Below are 14,099 nucleotides of genomic sequence, written 5' to 3' on the forward strand. Positions count from 1 at the left end.
TTCACACGACCGTGTCTCGGGGTCGTGTGGTGCCAAAACCCCCCTCCTATATAAGGGTTTCTTTAAGATTTGAAAGGGGATCTTCTCCCTTTTGGGGGAAAAGAAGTTTTGGGGCGTTCCTCCACCTTCTTGGAGGGATTTCCGGTGATCTAAGGGCAGATCTTCATCGTTTCGACTCCGGGGAACGAGGATTGGATCCGAAGACGGTTCTTCATCGTAGATAAGCTTTTCTTCCCTTTCTTTCTTGGATTTGGGATCAAGATGCTTGTATTCTTCTTATCTTTAGATTTCCTTCCTTGTTCTATGGATTAGATCTCTTGTTCTAGGATGGAGGGAGTATTTGTAATGAAGATTTAATATAAAACTCTTGTGGATTTGTCAATTTCCTATTTCTATGATTTTGCCCTGTTTGTATCCATTTGATCTTGAGTGGATTATTGTGATTTGGACCTAATTCCCATTCTTGATTGAATGTTTGAATATCTTATGGATATTGTAAAGATGATTCCTCACTCAATTTTCCAACGGACGTTCGTGACAAGAACAAGCCCGTGTAAGGACGTTTGAGGGATAATCTTGAAGGTGAAATAAGGTCATTCAAGAGGGTAGGATAGATTGTATGTATTAATCTTTATATCTTGATGAGGTTAAGAATGATGAATTCTTATGTTGATTATCCGAGGGACACACGTGACAGGCAAGCCCGTGTAAGGATAACATAGGTTTCATTCCTAATTGATCACATTTAGATATATTTCAGTCCTAGACCGGTTGTCTATTGCAAGAGAGAACCGATAACCTTCTACAAATAACGGACAATTGAGGAATAAGATTTGGTAGATCATTACATTGAATAACATTACAAAGAAATCAAAACTCCTAGAACATACCTTTATCATAGCCCTTATTCTTGTTCTTACTCTTTCATTTTTTTGTTTACCTTTCATAGTTACACTTAGCTTTTAAAAATCAATTGATTAGTTGTTTAGCTAATTCGCATTGAGAAATCTTTAGTAGTTATTTCAGTCCCTGTGGATACGATATCTTTTATTATTACTTACAACATTTCCGTATACTTGTAGAATATCAACAGTAAATGAGACTTGTTTCAGCACACGGGCATACAGCTATCATAATTTTAGGCTCTCAGTAGTCTGCTTGCACCCTGACTTGGTATGTTGTGGTGCTTTAAGATAGCCAAGATTCCTCTAAGATCACACGGCTGAATTATTGCATGATTGAATATTTATGTTTCATTTGCATTCATTAACTCAATGAACTCCCCGAAAGCTGCCACACAAGGAAAAAAAAACAAAATTTCAGAAAATTTGGGTGGATGAATCTCTTACCATGTCATTTTCTAGGACAATTTTTGAGAGAGAAACATGGCCAGACAACCTAAAGTCTTGCATTGATATTTTGTTTGATGGTCATTTTAGATTTGATCCATTTTTATAGAAGATGTTGAAATTGTTATTCTCCTAATAGATGATTCTACAGACTGCTGAAGCTTTTGGCATTTTTAATGCACAATGCACTAGCTTAATATCTATAGGAATTTGACATTTTAATAGGGCAGTTTGAGGTTTCGATCCATATGATTTTGACAGATTCCTTGTAGATAATTCCTCTGCAGGTTGATTAATAGGATTGGTTCTATCATGAAATATCTGGTCAGCAGTTTTGTTAAAGATACCAGGCATAAATTTTAGTGACTGAAGATTTTAAGGAAAAGACAGACATTTTACTTAGTTCTTACTTGGGTCGGAGTCATGGGGCCCAGGAGAAGACTCCGGATGGTATTGAAGGGACATCAGTTTTAGCTCTGGGCAAGCAAGACCAGCACAACTTTTGTCATTAAGATTTATGTGAGTTACTTCAACTCCAACAGGGAGGGATGCAGGGTCAATAGCATAATTATGGTTCTGCCAAGAAATTTAAAAAAAATAGATATCAGAAGGAAAGAAACTTTCAAACCAACTATAGATACTACCTTAAAATTCAACAAACAAAAAGACAAATAGTCCTCCAAAAAGAAAATTTATTCTAACTACCAAACCAGAAATGAAATTGCAGCTAGCGGGAAGTGGTAAGAAGACGTCTTACATGTAGTATCTACTTTACTAGTCACTCATTCTCGACCAATTCACCTAGCATCTTTCTAGTAGACCCAGGAATGTAGTAACTGTATTAGCCATTAAAGGAAAACAAAAACAAGAAACTCATGCAACCAAAAATAGCAACTCAAGCAACAAAAACAAACACAAGCACAAGAACAGTAAAAATTTTGTGCCAACACAAAGGTAAGCTTCCACCTCAAGTACCATAGTTTGCAAGCGAAGTAGGAATTGGGAATGAGAGACTTTGTCAGTAGAACACAAGGCATCAGCCAAACTAATGCCGAGGAGCCACGCTGATGCTGAGTTCTACTTGGAAGGTGGGATTTGTCAAGTTGCCAAACAACTGAGGTGGCTCTAGAAGGAAAGGACAGTATGCGAAGCTTATATTCTTTTAAAGGCCTTTCCATGCATATCAAGAGGTGAACCAAAGGGAGAGGAGGCCCTCACTAGCTCCATAGTAAAAATTGAAATGATATGCGGCACTTAAATCAGAGCACTAGATGCTAAGAGGGGAAAAAATCATGAATATAACTTCAAGAAGCAAAGTACAAAGTTAAAACTTAACTTTGGTTCAATAAACAAACCTGTGCACTTATCTCAACACGTCCTTGACGAAGGTTCCCAACTGGAGGTTTCCACCATGATGACCAAACTTCATCTTGAATGTCTTGCCACCTAATACCTGCCCAAGCAACTGGTGGGCCATGCAAATTCCAAAAACAGGAACTTTACCAATTATTTCCTTCACTGTTTCTACAGCATATGGAACTGCAGCTGGGTCTCCACGGCCATTGCTAAAAAGAACACCGTCAGGATTCATCTTTAGTGTTTTAAGGTAGCTATCTAGCTCGTTTTAGTATGTAAAATTTCAAAAAAAAAAAATTTATTTTTTTAGCATGGAGTATTTTTATCTAAAGAGATACATCCTAAAACATCAAAGGAGATAGAGGAGATAAAAACAATTCTTTATGCTTCGGTTGTAGGAAGCCTAATGTATACAATGCTATGTACGAGACCATATATCTATTTTACCGTGGGCATGGTCAGTATATATCAAAGTAACACAGGACCGGGACTTTGGACTGCCGTAAAGCATATATTAAAGTACCTGAGAAGGACTAGAGTGTTCGGTGCTACTCGAAATTTCGTTCCATTTCCCCTGTATAAAAATTTGTACAAGCACAGAACTTTTCCTAGCAACCCATGTGCTTTTCATAAGTTAAACTTGGATTGCAAACGAAACTTAACATTATTAATCCAAATTCAACCCATGCGTTCTTCAGAAGTTAAACTTGGATTGCAACCGAAACTTAACATTATTAATTCAAGTTCAACTCATGTGTTCTTCATAAGTTAAATCATATTACAAAAGTTGATTAAATATCTATTTCAAGGATTGACTTTCAGGTCGTTGGTGAGACACTCGACCTTCTTGGTTATGGATCATCCACCACTTCCTAGATAAAGTCTTTCAAAGAAATTGAATATTTAAACTCCTTACAATAAACCCTAGGTTTAACTACAGAGAACTCAATTGAAGTACAAAATCACTAGCATCTTGTGTTGGTATTTCAAGATCCATACAAAGAAAAACTAAACTACTTTTACTGCGGAATAAAGAACTAATTGTACCTTTCTTCGTAGACAAAGACCTCTTAATCTTCTGTTATATTCTTCTCCTCTTCTAAGATGTCGTGTGGGCGACGATCTACCAAGACAAAGACACCCGACCTTCTCCTTCCTTTCCAAACTTTCGGCCACTAAAGAATGTAAAGAGAAGAGGCCTCCTCCTTCTTCTTCTTCTTCTCCACCAAGCAACCGGCCACCAAGTGCTTCTTCTTTTCTTCTTTTTCTCCTTCAAGCTGTGACCACCAAGGTGAGATGGGCACTAGTCCTAGAGGGAAGAAGTGGGGCGCCGACCTAAAGAGAGAAAGAGAGAAGAAAAGGGCCGGCCACCAAGAGAATAAAAGAGAGCTTAGGTTGTGTTTTAGGGAGCACCTCCTCCACTTTTATAATCTTTGCTAGCAGCTAAAAAGAAAAGTTTTAAATAAAATTTTCCTTTTATTTGCTATTATGGATGGTTACAAAAAAGGAAAGATTTTAACAAAATTAAAATCTCTCTTTTAAACCATTGTAAATAGCTATAAAAGGAAAGATTATAACAAAACTTTGTTTTAAATAAATCTTCCTTTTATTCCTATAATGATTGGTTACAAAAAAGGAAAGATTTTAATAAAATTAAAATCTTTCTTTTAAACCATTGTAGATAACTACAAAAAAAGAAAGATTTTAACAAAATTAAAATATCTCTTTTAATCCTTTATAGAAAGCTATAAAAGGAAAGATTTTAACAAAATTTTGTTTTAAATAAAAAACTTCCTTTTCTCTTCTATTATGGTCGGCTCCATGCTTGGGCACCGAGCATGGCTTGGCAGACCCACATCTTGGGCACCAAGCAAGGCTTGGCCGACCCCTTACTTGGGCACCAAGCAAGGATGTGGCCGACCCCTCACTTGGGAAGGAAGGAATATCAAAATGGGTGAATACGAGGCTTTATAGAGGCTATAGCAGGGACTGAGAGGAGAAATTGATTTGGGCCTCCTGATGAGCTTGAGCTTCCTGAGTTCGACCCGAACACCCAACTCAAGTTCATCAATAATAACTCATACCACTAAAGAGTTATTATTGAACTACCGCACCAATCGCATATTACATTATGGGCTCCTTCTTATCATGAGTGTGTTAATCTCCCTGTGTTTAAGATATCGAATGTCCATTAATTAAATGAGTTATTGACAACTCACTTAATTAACATCTAGCTCCAAGAGTAGTATCACTCAACTTCATTGTCATGACGGAACTAAGTCCACCTGCAGGGTTTACATGACAATCCTTATGAGCTTCTCATGGCCGGGGACATCATCATCCTAATAAATAGGGCACAGTTTCCTTCTATAATCAAGAACACACCATATAAATAATATTATTTCCCAACTTATCGGACCTATTAATTTAACGAATAAATCTCACCCTTTGATAAAATAAAGAAATAAATACTAAATACATGTGTTTGTTATTATATCGAGATTAAAAGTACGCACATTCATAATAACAGAGGTTCTGTTCTTTTATGTAATCAGTATAAAAGGAACAACCTCAAATGGTCCTGCTCTATACACACATAGTGTACTAGTGTAATTTTATAGTCAAGATAAATTAGTACCAAATTACACTACAATCATTCTAATGGTTTGTCCCAATCCATCTTGATTGTAAGCTTCTATTTATAATTTATAACAAACTGATAACATGATCTTCTGTGTAACACCACACACCATGTTATCTACAATATAGATTAAATGGATAACTACATTTAACATAAATGTAGACATTTGACCAATGTGATTCTTATGTTCATACAAAAAGCTAGGCTTTTAGTATACATTCTAACAATCTCCCACTTATACTAAAAGACTATGCTGCCATATATGCTACCATACATCTGATCCTCATCCCCTCAACATGCCCATCAAAAGCTCTCGTCGGAAGGGCCTTAGTGAAAGGATCTGCCAGGTTATTTTTTGATACAATCTTGGCGACAACAACTTTTCTTCGTTTTACGATGTCTCGTATCAGGTGATATTTACGCTCAACGTGTTTACTTGCCTTATGGGCTCATGGTTCCTTCATGTTTGCTACTGTACGACTCTTATCACAATAAATTTTGATAATTTTGGGCAAACCAGGAATCACATCTAAGTCCATCAAGAAGTTTCTGAGCCATACAACTTCTTTGGCTGCCTTAGAGACTGCTACATACTTAGCTTCCATGGTGGAGTTCGAAACGCATTTCTGCTTAACACTCCTTTATGCATTAGCTCCACCTCCCAAAATAAACACATACGCTGAGGTCGATTTACTATTGTCCCTATCTGATTGGAAGTCTGAATCCGTGTAACCCATAGGGAGCAAATCATCTGTCTGATAAACTAGCATATAATCTCTAGTCTTTTTCAGGTACTTCAATATATGCTTTACGGCAGTCTAATGCCCTTGTCCTGAGTTACTTTGATATCTGCTAACCATGCCCATGACAAAATAGATATCCGGTCTCGTACATAGCATCACATACATTAGGCTTCCTATAGCCGAAGCATAAGGAACTGCCTTCATGTCCTCTATTTCCTTTGATGTTTTAGGAGACATCTCTTTAGATAAAGGTACTCCATGCCGAAAAGGTAGAAAATCTTTCTTGGAGTTTTGCATGCTAAAATGAGCTAGAATAGTATCGATATATGAAGCTTAGGATAAGCACAACATTCTTTTCTTGCGATCCCTTATTACTTTAATCCCAAGAATATGTCCACATTCTCCCAAATCCTTCATATCAAACTGCTTGGACAATCATACTCTTACGTCTGACAACACTTTGACATTGTTGCCAATGAGCAAAATGTCATCTGCGTATAGTACAAGAAATACCACCATATTTCCGTCACTCTTCTTGTATACACAAGACTCATCCAGATACTGAATAAATCCGTAAAACTGGATCACTTCACTAAATCGGATGTTCCAAGATCTTGAAGCTTGCTTCAGTCCATAGATAGACCGATTGAGCTTACATACAAGATGCTCTTTGCCCTTCGCAATGAATCCCTCTAGTTGCTTCATATAGATATTTTCTTCAAGACTTCCATTAAGGAAAGTTGTCTTGACATCCATTTACCAAATCCCATAATCCATATGAGTGACAATAGATAAAAGAATCTGGATAGACTTAAGCATGACTACCGGTGAAAATGTTTCCTCATAATCGATTCCCTCTTTCTGAATATACCCTTTTGCAACAAACCTTTCTTTGAAAGTTTCCACCTTCCCATCTGTCCCTCTTTTTTTTTTGTAGACCCATTTACATCCAATGGCTTTTACATCATTTGGTGGTTCTACAAGCTCCCAGACCTGATTAGAGTACATAGATTCTATTTCATAGTTCATTATATTTTGCCAAGATGCTGCATCTTTATCTTGGAGTGCTTCATCATATGTCTAGGGATCAGGTTCATGTTCACCAGGGATCAAGTCCGAATATTCTCCCAAAAACATGAATCTATCTGGTTTCCTAATAACCCTCCCACTACGATGAGGCACTACTTGTAATTGTCCATCATTTGTGACACGTGTTGCAGTTTCTTATGGTATCTCATCTTGTACCGTTGGTACTAAAGTAAACGTGTCTTCTCTTATTTCATCAAGAACAATTTTACTCATGGGCTTGTGGTTCATTATATAGTCCTCTTCTAAAAATCGAGCATTGGTGCTAACAAGGACCTTCTGATCTTTAGGACTATAAAATAAATCACCTTTCGTTCCTTTAGGATAACCCACAAATAAGCGAACTTCTATACGTGATTCCAACTTATCTGCGTCTCCCTTCAACACATGTGCTGGACTACCCCAAATCTGAATATGTTTCAGACTAGGCTTACGCCCATTCCATAATTCTGTGGGAGTAGAGATTACTGACATAGAAGATACCAAGTTCAGAATGTACATTGCCGTTTCCAGAGCTTATCCCCAAAACAATTTGGTAATTCTTAATAACTCATCATTGATTTAACCATTTCCATAAGAGTCCTATTCCTTCGTTCTGTCACACCATTCTGTTGGGGTGTACCAGGTGCAGACAGTTGGGATTGAATCTCGGCCTCTGATAAGTAACTCCTAAACTCTCCTAAGAGGTACTCGCCACCATGATCAGACCATAGTATCTTGATACTTTTACCATGATGTTTCTTCACATCAGCCTTGTATTCTTTGAACTTATCAAAGCACTCAGACTTGCGGCACATCAAGTAAATATACCCGAATCTCGAATAGTCGTCTATAAAAGTGACAAAATATTCGAAACCACCTCTTGCCTGGATAGTCATAGGTCCACACAAATCAGAATGAACCAATTCCAACACATTTTTGGCTCTATACCCCTTGGCCTTAAAAGGTCTCTTGGTCATTTTTTCCTTTCAAGCAAGATTCGCAGGTTGGAAAATTTTCCACCACTAATGAACCTAAAGGTTCATCGGCTATTAGCCTTTGAATCCTACTCAAGTTAATATAACCAAGACTTAGATGCCAAAGATATATTTGGTTTATTTCTGAAGGTTGCTTTCTCTTATTAGAATTAAAAGATGTGTTATTAATTTCCATTTGTTGTATCATGGGAGTTATTGAATTTAGAGTATACAAATTATCAACCAACATACCAGAACAGATAACTACCCTATTTTTCTTGACAACTACTTTGTCATCAAAAGAAACAGAATATCCATCCATAAATAGTTTCACTACAAGAAAAAAGACTTACAACAACGGTTTTTCACCGTTGTCGTAGCCTCTTTCGGACTGTTATTAAAGGTTGTGTTGTTAAAGGGGGTGCTCAAAGACAACAATTTTTATTCGTTGTCTTTGAAGACAAAGACAACAGTTTTTAACCGTTGTCTTTGAAAACAGACAACAGTTTTACAACGGTAAAAACCCGTTATCTTCTCATTGACAACAGTTGTTCACCGTTGTCTTTGAACGTATGCCTTTAATAATAGGCTCTTCAACAACAGTTTTAAACTGTCTACGACAACGACTAAAAATCGTTGTCTTTTTAGCCAACAATGTTATTTAACATCAGTTTGACAATGATTTTTCACTGTTGTCTTTTAATGCCATTGACAACAGTTTCACATATTTAAACTGATGTCTTTGGGTACAATATACAATATTTTGATAATAAATAAAAAACTAAAATTTTTCCATCATTTAATAACCATTATTTTATTTAAATAATATATCTACAAAATATCATTGATCAAAAACCTACAATCCGATCCAAACATCATCATCCAGTGCAAATTTCATTAAAGTACCAAACATCATCATTCAAACATCATTAAAGTACCAAACATCAACATCCAAACATCACAAAAGTTTACAAAACTAAATAGTACCCATAACAATATATCACACATATATATGAAGTCCAAAATATCTTGTTTTGTTGGATCAAATCTTCTCTACCTGTGCATCTTCTAAATACCCTGTGCATCTTCTAAACACCATATCGAGAACTGCAACCTTTTCCATGAGGTATTATGCAAAGTTTATATATGCTTTCTAAACACCCTGTGCTTTTTCCTCCCTCCTAGCTTCTCTTTTCTTCTCCTTTCTGGGTATGGTCATTATCTTTTCCCTGAGGTAAATAGCATATGATTGCAAGTTAAGTCATTTCCCCAGAATAAATGGCATAAAGATGATGATGACAAAGATGTTGTACATATCTTTCTGGCATAGTGTGCTACAGCAGCAGGACAAATTTGAACATTTTGTCGCCCCTGGGAAAAAGTCCAAGCTTGTCAGCAATGGTGATTATTCCAAGTCCTGTAGGAGGAACCAAAACCAATCTTCCAAATATGATAGCAGCCGTTGATCGTAAACCAAGTCTTTTACTGCCTGGGTCAGAGCCTGGAACACAACAAAGTGCCATATAGCATGTAACATTCTGGATATTCTAGATTCAAGATGGAAACCCAATGGATAGTTTTTATGTCAACTATTTCATCAAGCATCACTAAATGTACTTGTTCAACTTCTACCAGCAAAAGAACTTTAGGCTGTCAGACATAGGATATCAATATGTGTTTGAAGAAATGTTACATAAGAAATGGAAGATTGCATACCATCCACAAGATTTCCACCCAGAGCAAGCAAAATACATGGGATCATCGCTTCCCTGGAAATCAAAATATAGACAATCCTTCAGGTCTTAAAATATTTTTTGCTTTGAATGTAAATACAAAAAATAGAGGTCCTTGAGTGTTAAAAGGTTATGCAAATAACCAAGTCATTAACCAGACAAAACTCCAAAACAGAGGTCCTTAAATGTCAAAAAAATTATGCAATAACTGTCATTAACCACTAACCAGACATCAAATATCAGGCTCATCTTATTAGCTCACTATAGTGCAATTAGAATAGTTACAGAAATGGATGTCCAATAAGTTATCTTAATTCTCTAATCTAAATTTACCATAGAAGAATGTGATTGCAACTTGACATTTCTTAAACAGTTCATACTTAGCATCATTCATAGAAATCTTCATACTTTTTCAACCTTAACAAGGTAACTATTTTCTGTTTTAAGACTCTATTTGCGTGTTACTAAATGAAAAGGTTCTAAATTTTAGTAGCATGAGAAAATTGGCAAAGACAAAGAAGGAAACATATCAATACCCAAGAATAAGGCAGCTCTCAGTGAAGAAGAATAGCGGGGCATCATCAATCAAGATGAAGTTCTTCAAAAATAGTATAGCGCCAATGATGATAGCCAAAGCCTAATTCCATATAAAACATTAGTAATATCTAATCCCATATAAAACATCATTAAAGTAATCATGCAAAATATTGCTTCTGCATAACATGTTAATGACAATCATTAACAGAAGGTAACAATTCAAATAACCATCGCAAAAAATTTAGAGAATTTCATGTTACCCCCTAAAAGTTTGCCCTTTTGCCAAATGTACTCAAAGTTTCATTATAAAACTCTAGTGAAGGCAGGGGTTTTAACTTATTAGAGTTTGTAAAGGTTGGGAGTTTGCTTTGCTAAACTAAAATTTTGGTTTAGAGGGATGTTGCCAATGAAAAAGTAGTCATCACGGTATTGACAAAATGAAACTTTGATTCATTTCACAAGAGAATAAAATATGGAAAAAATTAAAATTTCAATATGAGAAATGGGCAAGTTTGTATTTCTTCATAATCAAAGAATTCATAAAAATAACAGAGGAAGGAAATTAGGAAGAGTCAATGAGATGATACTTGATCTTGACCGGTTAAACTAATACATTCATTACAGAAAATCAAACAAATATGAAGTTCACATTTTTATCTCAACACAAAAAATGTTCATTATACTAGGCATGCCAACATCATTGCTCTTCACTCTAAAAGCATAAATAAATTAAGATCCCAATGTCCATGAGACAAGAAGCCCCAGAGAGCGTTTTAAGAATAAAGTATTTAATAACAAGTGACAAGGACAAGGAATTGGAAATTAGAACTTCAAAAAGACAATTTTCAAATCAAATACTCACTGAGGCAATAATGGGAGGCTGAAAAATTTGCTTTAGCTTTAGCTTTAGCTTTCCAACAATATACCATAGGATGTCAATTATCTGCATAACCATCCAATCCGACATATGACACGCTCAGATATTAGTATAAAAAAAATTAGAATTTAAAAAATGAATCGCCAGAACTTCAAACAAGGTTCTTTCATTTTCTAAACTAATATTCAATCCAATTAATATAAGTTAACAGGTAACCACAGATTTAGAAAGCCATTGCCTAGGCTGCTTATGCAACTGCATAAACCTTATGGCCACATAAGGATCATACACACTAAAAAAATCCTAGGCTTGTTGAAATCCATGCTACGCTCAAGTTAATATTGACTACACCATACCAACTTTGACAAATCGACAAACAAAAAAACAAGTATTTAGTTTAGATGAACTGAATAAGGTTTTAACTGCACATACAGATCACATATCTCATATGTCACTATTTAGTCCTCTTCAAAAACCATCTAGGCGGCTCAACGTTGCCCAAGCATTTGCTTTTTAATACCATGGTGTGAGATTGCAATTTGTTTTGTTAGCCATCACACAAAGATAGCATTATGGCTGATAGGAAAAGCAATGTTATACTAAAAAGAATGTGGAGTCTTATGGTCCATATTTGTGCACAATCCATATTCCATATACATGTGATTCTCATGTGCCGTTGATGAGAATTCAAGCCTAGTTTAGCCATAGTGAGGTGAGTCTTGCATGTTGAAATCTATCATCGAATACAAGGTTCAACAACAGTAGATTGTTCAGCGATCCAGTGTGCAACAAACTGTAATCATGGGTACAGACTCACAGCAAACTATAGCATAACCAACTGAAAGGGGTTTACCTAGCCATAGCATGAACAATATCTAGCTGCAGCCTTGTAACATCAGACAATGTAGTGCACAGAACTGTACAATTGCAATTATCATTCCATGCTACACCAAGCATCATTAGTTTTCATATGTTGCACCTATGCCATGGAATTTGCACATGATGAAAGATAACAATAATCACCACAACATCGTGAAACCCCTTTGAAGGAATTTGTGGTATAATCAGCATTTATTAAGGAAGGAAATGATATTCGGACCGGGTGTGATTATCTGACACGAGTGTGGATCCAAGTGCCTGTCATGGCTACTTTTAAAAAAATTTTACTCACGATCAAAGGATATCAAGCATCCATTCAGAGTGTCAATGCTCGAGTGCATGTATTCAAGATCAATACAAAGGGAATAAATGAAAAGTCAAAGTATCGAAGAGGAATCATTGTTGCTTAGATCAAACCTAATCTTTATGGGTTTCCATCTTGACAAAAGCCCCCAAATCAAAATCCAACGATCTACTTCCACAGATTCGAAAGCAAGAAGGAAAAGAACAAAAGCATTCTCCACCAATACCCTAAAGCCCCCAAATCCGATAAAAAAAAAAACCAGAACATCGCATAGGAAGGCTAGAGCATCACGGCAGAAGATCCAATCGCGACTCAATCCACAAATTGGGCATCACCAACAAGAAATTAGACTCCTCCTAACAACCTAATCATCACCTCACAGATCTCATACCATCACATGGAAGTATACTTGCCTGACCAGTTAAGGCACGGCTCGGAGAGAAGAGGATCGATGGTTGTGGTCCGCAGTGCTCGAGCGAGGGAGAAGGATCGCTATTGTGTTGTCTATGTGAGGGAAAGAAGAAGATCGCCTGCTCGTACACAAGGAAGAGAGGAGGCCGGCGGCTGGGGCTCATCTCTGATGTTGGCGTGAGGAGAGGCCGGCAACGCCCAGGAACTCGCGAGAGGGAAGGGAGGATGGAGAGGGCGACGTCGCGAGGTGAGGCTTAGGGGAAGAAGTCGGCGATGAAGAAAGGGGTTCGTTCGGCGGTGTCGCGGGAGTGAGGGCTCGGGATTAAGGAATTCGGTGGAGAAGGGAAAGTAAGGGAAAAATAAGAAACCTTGGTTTTAAAAATTCGCCGAGGAGTCGCGAAGGAGGAGTCGGAGTGGGTTTTAGGTTTTTTCATGAAATTAAAAAAACTGTTGTGTTTTTATGATTCAATAACATTCAATAGACAACAGTTTAATAAAACTGTTGTATATTATCACATAAGCAACACTAAAAGACAACAATTTTTTAAAACCGTTATCTTTGACATACATTAGACAACAGTTTTTTAAAAACTGTTGTCATTTAAAAAAATTATGGTGAACAACAACGGTTTTCAATAAAACCGTTGTTAAATGGCAAAAAGACAACAGTTTCTCGAAAAACTGTTGTCTATTTGGTGTGGTTAAATCTAAAATTTCTTGTAGTGTTTAGAAATTGAAATCAAGTTCTTTCTAAAACATGGTACGTAAAGATAATTTCTCAAAATCAATGTTTTATTTCTATCAAAAGATAAATAAACATCTCCCACTGCAACAGCCGCAACTTTTGTAGCATTGCCCATGTAGATAGTAATCTCCCCTTCATGTAGTCATCGAGTTTCCTAGAACCCCTGCAATGAATTGCAGACATGATCAGTGGCTCCCGTATCTACATACCAGGTACCGGTAAATAACACCACTAAACATGTTTCAACCACTAGAGAATAAGATATACCTTTATTGTTCTTCTTTCTGCGAGGGCAGCCCACTTTCCAATGTCCAGACTGCTTGCATGTGAAGCACTTACCCTGTATACGGCCCAGTTCCTAGAGATCAATTCACTTTCTTTATTGAACCAACTTGTTTCTTTTTCTTCTGTCTGCCTTTCGGCTTAGAAGCAGAAACATTTTCAGTAATGTGAATTTAAGAACTTTAATGAAATAGCCCTTC

At 36.6% G+C, this 14,099-nt stretch overlaps 1 long non-coding RNA gene across 1 annotated transcript; it reads right to left on the minus strand.

Moving 5' to 3' along the window:
- Nucleotides 1–1,260: 1,260 nt before the first annotated feature.
- On the minus strand, nucleotides 1,261–2,925 carry LOC122030295. Its single transcript, XR_006125386.1, has 3 exons — nucleotides 2,705–2,925; nucleotides 1,760–1,925; nucleotides 1,261–1,290 (listed from the first exon to the last, which is right to left on the minus strand). It is a non-coding gene; the product is annotated as an uncharacterized LOC122030295 (long non-coding RNA).
- Nucleotides 2,926–14,099: the final 11,174 nt, after the last annotated feature.

The sequence above is a fragment of the Zingiber officinale genome, chromosome 10B (assembly GCF_018446385.1).
Source record: "Zingiber officinale cultivar Zhangliang chromosome 10B, Zo_v1.1, whole genome shotgun sequence".
NCBI lineage: Eukaryota > Viridiplantae > Streptophyta > Magnoliopsida > Zingiberales > Zingiberaceae > Zingiber > Zingiber officinale.